This window comes from Chlorocebus sabaeus, chromosome 8 (genome assembly GCF_047675955.1).
Source record: "Chlorocebus sabaeus isolate Y175 chromosome 8, mChlSab1.0.hap1, whole genome shotgun sequence".
NCBI classification, from domain to species: Eukaryota; Metazoa; Chordata; class Mammalia; order Primates; family Cercopithecidae; genus Chlorocebus; species Chlorocebus sabaeus.
Genome location: NC_132911.1, coordinates 12,032,679 through 12,040,962, shown reverse-complemented (window position 1 = coordinate 12,040,962; position 8,284 = coordinate 12,032,679). Strand labels below are relative to the sequence as shown.

Genomic DNA, 8,284 nt, shown 5'->3' with positions numbered 1-8,284 from the left:
AGGCGGCCAGACACGGAGAGAAGCACATCAGAAGACAGGCAAGCAGCAGCAGGCAGAAGAGCACACCAACAGACGGCGGCATGCCCGCGGGCCATCGACTGGTGAGACACGGCAGAGTTTGGCCAGGGCCGTTAGAGGAGAGCTGGGGCACCCAGTGGCCCAACTCCAAGGGAAAACCATCTCCCTTATGGCTCCCCTGTTGGCAGAGAGCTATTTCCACTCAAAACTTTGCACTCATTCTCCAAGCCCACTAGTGATCCAATTCTTCCAGTACACCAAGGCAAGAACCGGGAATATGAAAATGCCGTCTTTGAAGCAGAGACCACACCCTCATCAGACATGGAATCTACTGGCACCTTGATTTTGGACTTCCCAGATTCCAGAACTGTAATAGAATAAATCTCTACTGTTTATAAATTACCCAACCTCAGGTGTTTTGCTATAGCAGCCCAAACAGACTAAGACATTACATCCCAAGCAGAATTGTTGGTATGAGATCAAAGCATGACTCCACTTGTACATGTTGGTCAAAACTGGAGCATCAGCACAGCAGATCTGCTCAGTCCTCCTGAAGCCTGGTTAGTAATTTCAGTCTCTTGAAGACCTCTCAGCTGCCTCTTACAGGCTCTGTTTTTCAGGTTTTCTGTGGTGACTGGTTAAAATAAGGAAGGCATTGACTCTTGAGATTGGACGTCTCTACCATAAATTAGATTAAATGCTTTTGTTGTTTTTGTTCTGTATTAATATCTTCTATTTGTCAGAATCCTGAAGTATCAGGCTGCGTGTGGTAGCTCATGCCTGTAATCCCAACACGCTAGGGTATCGAGGTGGGCAGATTGCTTGAGTCCAGGAGTTCAAGACCAGCCTGGGCAACATGGCAAAGCCCCATCTCTACTAAAAATACAAAAAATTAGCTGGGTATGGTAGCACATGCCTGTAGTCCCAGTTGTTTGGGAGGCTGAGGTGGGAGAGTCACCTGAGCCCGGGAGGTCAAGGCTGCAGTGAGCCAAGACAGAGCCACTGCACTTCAGCCTGGGCAACCAGAATGAGACTCTGTCTCAAAAAAATAAAAGTAAATAAAAATAAAATATCTTAGGTAGAATCATAAATTAAGCAGCAATAATAAAATGTTCATTAATCAAACAGATGTTAGTCAAATGTAGTAAAATAGGAAACAACCAGTTTTGAGTATTTATTATTGTTTAAAAATTATTTTATTTAATGGTAAGTTTACATGACTTAATTTTCAGTTGTGGCTATATTTAACAATTGGATTGCAAAAACTGGGCTGTCATGAGCCAGTACAAGCCTGCATAGGCACACGACTATTTGTGACCCAGATATTACACTTCTAGGTATATATCCACAGAAATAGGTACATGTGCTCTCAGAAGACGTGCACAACAATTCTTATTGCAGCATTTTTCATTATGGGCAAATATTAGAATCTGAAGGCCCATCAGTAGTAGAATGGAAAAATAAATTGTTACATTTTCATAGCACAGAATATGAGTCAGCAATAAAATTGAAGAAATGACTGCTTCAGCAGACTCAAGGAACAGACTGTTGAGCCAGGTACCAAAGAGTGTGTACTGTCCGATTCCATTTACGGAAGTTCGGAATAGCGGCAAATTAATCTACAGTGATAGAAGTCAGAAAATGAACTTGTTATCTTCTGGGGTGGGGTAGGGGAGGGGAGTGACTGCAAGGTGCCTTATAGGAGCTTCTGGGGTGCTGGCAAAATCCTATTTCCTGTTCTAGTTGTGGTTCCATGAGTGAGTGTCTGCATAAAATTACATGGAGTTGCACCCTTTATGTTGGCACGTGTGTATGTTATGCTTCCTAACAAAGTTTACATTAAAAAAATCGCTTCGGGAGTTACCATTCTTTGTTCTCACTTCACATCCCACCCCCCACCCCTGACTAGAGAATGTAATGTGATATCCGGTCCTGCAAAAAAATACACTGATTTTAAGAAAATTGTTGGGAAAAGTGAAGATGAGAGGCTGCTTATGGTGGAATCACTGGATGAAAGGGAAAACACGGCCTGGCCCTTATGTGGAAACCTCTTTCCCAGAGGGTGAAAAACGCTTCGTTACAATGACCTACTCTCTAAAAGAAATGCCTAAGTAAGATCATATTAAATTAAAGCTTAGGGAAGATAACACCACATAAACCACCACTTCCCTAAAGTTTAGGGAAGAAACCACCAACAAAAGTCGGGGGATGCAGTTTTTATTGACGTTCCGGGAAGGCCAGAGAGCTTGGTAAAAACCGTGTGGGATTATCAGACCGTAAGGGAGAGGAGGCTGCTTCAGCAAATGTCCTCAAACGCTGTTGTCTTCTGTAGTACACTCTGATTTCCAGCTTGAGATTTTTCAGGGTCGGCGATTCTGTCCTTCGAGGCTTCGTCTGATTTTAATGTACTGCATTATGAAAGCATTCTGCCCTGTCTGAGGTTTTCTTGAATGCATAAACGTATTCTCCAGTGTTTTGGCTTTGTTACTCATTGTGCTAAGAACAAAGTCACACGCCACAGTCATTAAAATGATACAGGACATTCTGAAATGGTAAAGAAATCAATCAGGCAACTTCATTTTAAACAGTGGAAGATTGTACAGGAAATTCTAGAAGGTCAGAGTTAAAAGGCATTTAAGTCAAGTAATGAGTTGAAGTACAAATAGAACAGTGTTTGGAAGCCTGCCTTGTTTTTCCAACGTTCATTAAAGCGGAATCATGTGATCAGTATTCACCCTTAACTTCACTCTTTTCTCAATATTTTAACCAGAATCCCTGTTTAACATCTCAACTCCCTTTATCCCCATGCTTTATAAGATTTTGCACATCAAAAAATTGCACATTATAAGTAACTTTTTTTTTTATTTATTTGGATTGATATATGATTGCCAAAGCGAACATTTACCCCACATGAGATAACCAGTATTACTATTGATAAACGATGTAATAAATTCTATCCAAAGAAAAAGGATGAACATTTGAGTTACCCTGCACTAAGTAAATGAAAATATGATCTGGGAAACTTCTGCAAAACTCAACTAGCCTGCAAATTCCCATTACTATCACCAGTGCTTCTAGAGACGAAGACACTAGTTTATGAACCGTGGCCCTACTGTTCCCTTATTATCATGTTAAAGGTACATACAACTGAAGCTGAGTAATTTTAGATTAATTAATAGGTAGTTGCTTTTTTTGTTTAGAAAAAGCCTTCTGCTGGCATTTTTCAGTCTTTTACCCCAAGTTGAAACTCCATTAAAGAATTATTATTAAAGCCATGTGGACATTTTCCCATTACTGGATGCTTCAGATTCAATTTGAGAATTGGCTGCACCAACAAGGACTTTCCTCATCATCTAACATCCCTTAGTACAGAGTGCAAGGGCAGCAATATAAACAAAAGTATGTCCTTGTCTAGTACAGAGGTGAATGAGGTAGAGGTCGAAATGATTGTCTAAAGTAAGGTGTGAGATCATATGCCAAATTTCAATTACCCACATTAGCCATGTTTCTCTTTGAAGACAATAACACTTCTATCATCACTGAAAGGCTACAGAGCACTTTTCTATATCTTTGTTACAACCCTTACAGCAAAGTCAAGGAGTGTATTGTTATCCTTGTTTATGTATATAGATATGTAGCCTAGAGATTTGCTAAGGGCCTACTCAGGCCTTCGGACTCCTAATTCAGAGCTCTGTCCATCATGACATTATGCTGCCCTACAGAAAATCAAGGAGTCTTTTGTATTACTATGGATTGAATTGTGCCCCCTCCAAAAAGTATGTTGCATTCCTAACACCTGTAAAGAGGAAAATGCCATGTGAGGAAAGAGGCAGAGACTGAAGTGGTGCAGTTGCAAGCCAAGAAATGCCAAGAATCAATGGCCACCACCAGAAGGTAGGAGGAGGGAAGGACTGCTGACACTTTGGCTTTGAACTTCCAGTCGCCAGCGCTGTGAAAAAATAGATTTCTGCCAGAATTAGTCACACGGCCTTCCTTAGCTGCTGGGGAACTTGAGAAAGGTAGGGTACATGCAGCCAGGCAGTTTATGATACTTTCTTACAGAAACCCTAGAAGATGAATACAGGTGTACATGCTTTAATTTCAGTTAAAGACAAGAAGCCTGGTGTCAATTATTTTCCTGTAATGAAAATGTGGCTCACATAAATGAGCCTGAAAGTTTCTCCAAGCACTGATATAAGCACAGAAATGGGTCCTTTTTGCAGAACTACGTCTGCATTGTGGTTGTAGCTTTCTGTAGCCCACCATCAAAGATCTTCCTCATGGGAGATGAAACCTCAGTGTGACTCCAACTCCCTTGAACTCACACCCTTCCCCCCACAGGGATCTAACATGTTGTACATGTCACTCTTAGCTTTTGTTGGAGACCTGAGAGATGCACCAGTGTCAATGCAGAAATGACAATATTGCTGGAATCAATGCTTACTGAACAGCAAACTCCAGACAGGGAGCAATTTTAAACAATAAAATCAGGAACAAAAATCACCTTCTTCCACTAATGCTACAAAAACAAAAAACTTAGTTTCCCCCAAGAGATAGTCAATAAATATTTGCTACTGATATCAGGAGAGTGCTTTCAAATCATGCTTCACAAAAGTATAACCCACAAACTACTTAAAAAGGGGGTTTGGTGGTCCAATACTTTTAGGAAATACAGCTTTCTCTTGTGCTGGGATATTCACTAGGCACATTCTCACATTGCTTCCTCTGAGAAATACTGTAGTTAAAAACATAGACAAAAATATATTAGCTAATATTATATTTTTCTGTTACTCTTTTTTCTTATAACAATTATTAATATCTAGGAATGTACTTTGAGAAACAATGGGCTGTGCTATTCCTAAATGTCACCAAGTAGATGATCTGAAGCAGGAGAAACTGTGAACTATTGACTGTGCTCCATGCCCCATGCAAGAGGCACACATGAAAAGACTCACTGGCTTATCGTGGATGAGGGGTGAGGTTTATGCAATTGAGGAACCCTTTAAAGAGAAGAGTATAAGATGACCATAAGAAGAGTATAAGATGACCATGTGACCCCAATGTCGGGGTTCCTCCTCAGGCTTTGGAGTCATCCTGGCAAGAGAGGGTTTCGTTTTTTGTTTTTTGTTGTTTTTTTAAGATGGAGTTTTGCTGTTGTTGCCCAGGCTAGAGTGTAATGGTGCGGTCTTGTCTCACTACAACCTCTGCCTCCCCAGTTCAAGCAGTTCTCCTGCCTCAGCCTCCCCAGTAGCTGGGATTACAGGCACACACCAACACACCCACGCCCACCCAATTTTTGTATTTTTGTAGAGATGGGGTTTCACCCTGTTGGCCAGGCTGATCTCGAACTACTGACCTCAGGTGATCCATCCGCCTCAGCCTCCCAGAGTGCTAGGATTACAGGCGTGAGCCACTACACCCGACACACCTGAGGGTTTCTAAAGTTCTGCTCCATTAGCTTTGTGGAAAATCCACCTTGGCTTAAAGTATGACTGGGTTCATGAAATAAAATTGAAACTCAAATTGACAGTGGTATAAACAAGATAGAAATGTATTGCTCTTTTACCCCAGAGTCCAGAGATAGGGTCTCCAGGGCTGATATTGTCACTGCGTTGCATGAGGTTTCTTCTGAGACATTGCCTTTGACACCAAGTCCCTGGTCCAGACAGCAGGGTTGAGGAAAGGCTGGAAGAATGGGTGTGTTCCTAGCTTGCTCTGTGAAATGCGCTTTGAATTTCTTACATCCCATTGGCCAGAATTAGTCACATGGCCTTCCTTAGCTGCTGGGGAACTTGAGAAAGGTAGGGTACATTAGTTAAATATCAAAGGCTTGTAGAAGAGGAAAATCAGTATTAAGACAGCTAGCGTTTTTCTGCTGTCTCTCTCCCCTCACCCCTCACTCTCTGGACTTTTAAATGTACGAACTCAGAGCTTTATTATCTAGCATTAATATCTTTGCATTGAGGAATAGATGTTCCTAAAGTCATCAGAATGGGCTCATGTTGTATGTGCTTTTAGAAAATAAAAGGCTTTTGAGAAGAAAGTAAAATAGAAATAAAAATTCATGGACTGCAGGTATTCCCACATTCTGCGTAAGCGAACAGTATTCTTCATTTCCCTGTATGGTCCCGGAAGACCTGATTGAGCGTGAGGCCAGGGAGATACCAAGTGAGAGGAGATAGGGAGGGGGTGGCCGCCAACTGCTGGCCCTCCCTGCCCACCCCTTGGAATCAGCAGAACTTGAGGGCTGAAGGGAGGGGAGGCGACTCCATTTGCCTTAAAGCACCTTAAGCCTTTTATTTTGTCACCCCCAAGGGGAAGCAGGAACGCAGACATTTTCTGGGAGGAAGGTTTTTAAAAGAAAATCTGTACTTGGATAGTTAAAAAGAGAGAAACGAAGGAGAGAATGGTCTGAGAAATTTGAGTAGGTTGATTTCTGACTATCTGAGCTATATATTCCTATCAACAGCCTGAGCTCTCAGCTCAAGAGCCTGTCAACACTTCAGCGGCAGCAGAAGATTCCCGGGAAGCATCTCTGGGTATTTGGCAGGCTCCCCCGGGGCCAACTGCCTGGCCCTTCAGACTGATGGGCTTGGAACTGCTCTTTAAGGAGTGCACTCCTGGAACAAAGGGGCCTTGTTTGTCTCCTCTGTTCTGGAGTAATCGCTGCCTTTAAAGACGTTGTAGAGTGAATGTGATGCAAACTTCCTATACTCACAGGAATTTTTTTTTAAATTTTATTTTTTTAAAGTGAGCTTAAGAGGCATGTGGTTGAAACAAATATACACTTACAAAAGGGGTCTGTCTGCTCCACGGGGGTGTTAGATGCCATTCCTAACCCTCCTGGGGCATAAACTTGCCCCAGTAAAACAGAAGGCATGAGATATGGCCTATAAAGAACTGTTGTTACCTTTTGTTATGAATGATGCTTCGACCACCTCTTACTGGTTTGTTGAGTCTATTCAAAAATTCATCTATTCAGTTGATTAGATGTGATCTACAATAGAAAAACCAGATTAAATCCAAAGAAAACTGTTCTTAACCAGGTGGAGGAAAAAAATGTGGAGAGAACTGAACTTCCAGTAAAGGCTAAGCAAAAGTTAAGATGAATGATTAAAAGTTTATAATACTTTACTAAAGTGAAGCATTAATTTTTAAAATACATGTGACATATACAGAAAGTTAGGTTATCTGGTATTTTGACTAAATACATGTAGTGTCCTACAATACTAATTATATGGTTCTCGTTTTTTAGATAAGTAGGAATTAATAATTTAGCATTAGGGTTGGTGCAAAAGCTATTGCGGTTTTTGCCATCTATGAGCTGAAGCAGCATCGTTGGTCTGTAATACCCGAGGTTTGTTGCCTCACGCCAAGGAAATTAAGGACGCAGACACACAGTGAGGTTAAGAGTGGAGGTTTAATTGGCAAAAGAAAAGGAAGAGTTCTCTCTCCTGCAAAGTGAGAGGGCCTCCCCAGCAGGTGTTCTGGTCCACAGCCAAGTGTATAAGATTTTATAGATGAGATAGAGGAGGTGGTATCTGATTTACATAGGTCATGAGAGATTGGTGAGACCAGGTGAGCCATTTGCAGAGCTGGCCACCCCACCCTAATCTTTTATTATGCAGATGACTCTCTACCTGGCCAGCGCCATGTTGCCTGTTCCTTTACTGCACACATGGTGACAGAGAAAAGAGAAGATGGAGCCTCCATGTTGAACATGCCTGGCCACCAGGTAGGCTTCTCCTATTGCAATGCACAGCCGCTGTCATTCACCCATGCAAGCTTCCAGCTTGCTTATCTGTGTTTACAGCTAGATTTTACAGGCTGCTGTTTGTTAGAAAAGAAATCATTTGGGGGCTGCTTTTTGTTAGAAGGGAAGCCTTGCCAAGGACTCCCTAACTCTCACTCTCTGCCTAAATAATTTCTTTTTAGCTCCTGTATCATTGATAGAGAGTCAAGTCTGTTTTGGCACATTAAGTCCACTCCGTTGATCAGACATGTATTGACTGTATATATTGTGCAAGACAGCTGGGTGGGGATGGAAGAGATGAAAAATGGGCAGCTATTGTTGCAGCATCAGCAAGTGAATAATCAATGGGAACGGATAACTTAGGTCTACAGATAGATATAATTTACCATATTTTGTCATCAGTGCTAAAATATAGCTAAAGGCAGTAATAATAGGCTCCCTTTTTGGTGACCGATGGATACTTGTCATTATCCTATTTAATTTATATTATGTCCATTAATACAACATGACAAC

At 41.6% G+C, this 8,284-nt stretch overlaps 1 long non-coding RNA gene across 1 annotated transcript; it reads right to left on the bottom strand.

The window, feature by feature from the left end:
• Window positions 1-2,222: 2,222 nt before the first annotated feature.
• Window positions 2,223-7,009, bottom strand: LOC119618917 (uncharacterized). Its single transcript, XR_005235270.2, has 2 exons — window positions 6,929-7,009; window positions 2,223-2,562 (listed from the first exon to the last, which is right to left on the bottom strand). It is a non-coding gene; the product is annotated as an uncharacterized lncRNA (long non-coding RNA).
• Between the last annotated feature and the right edge of the window lie 1,275 nt (window positions 7,010-8,284).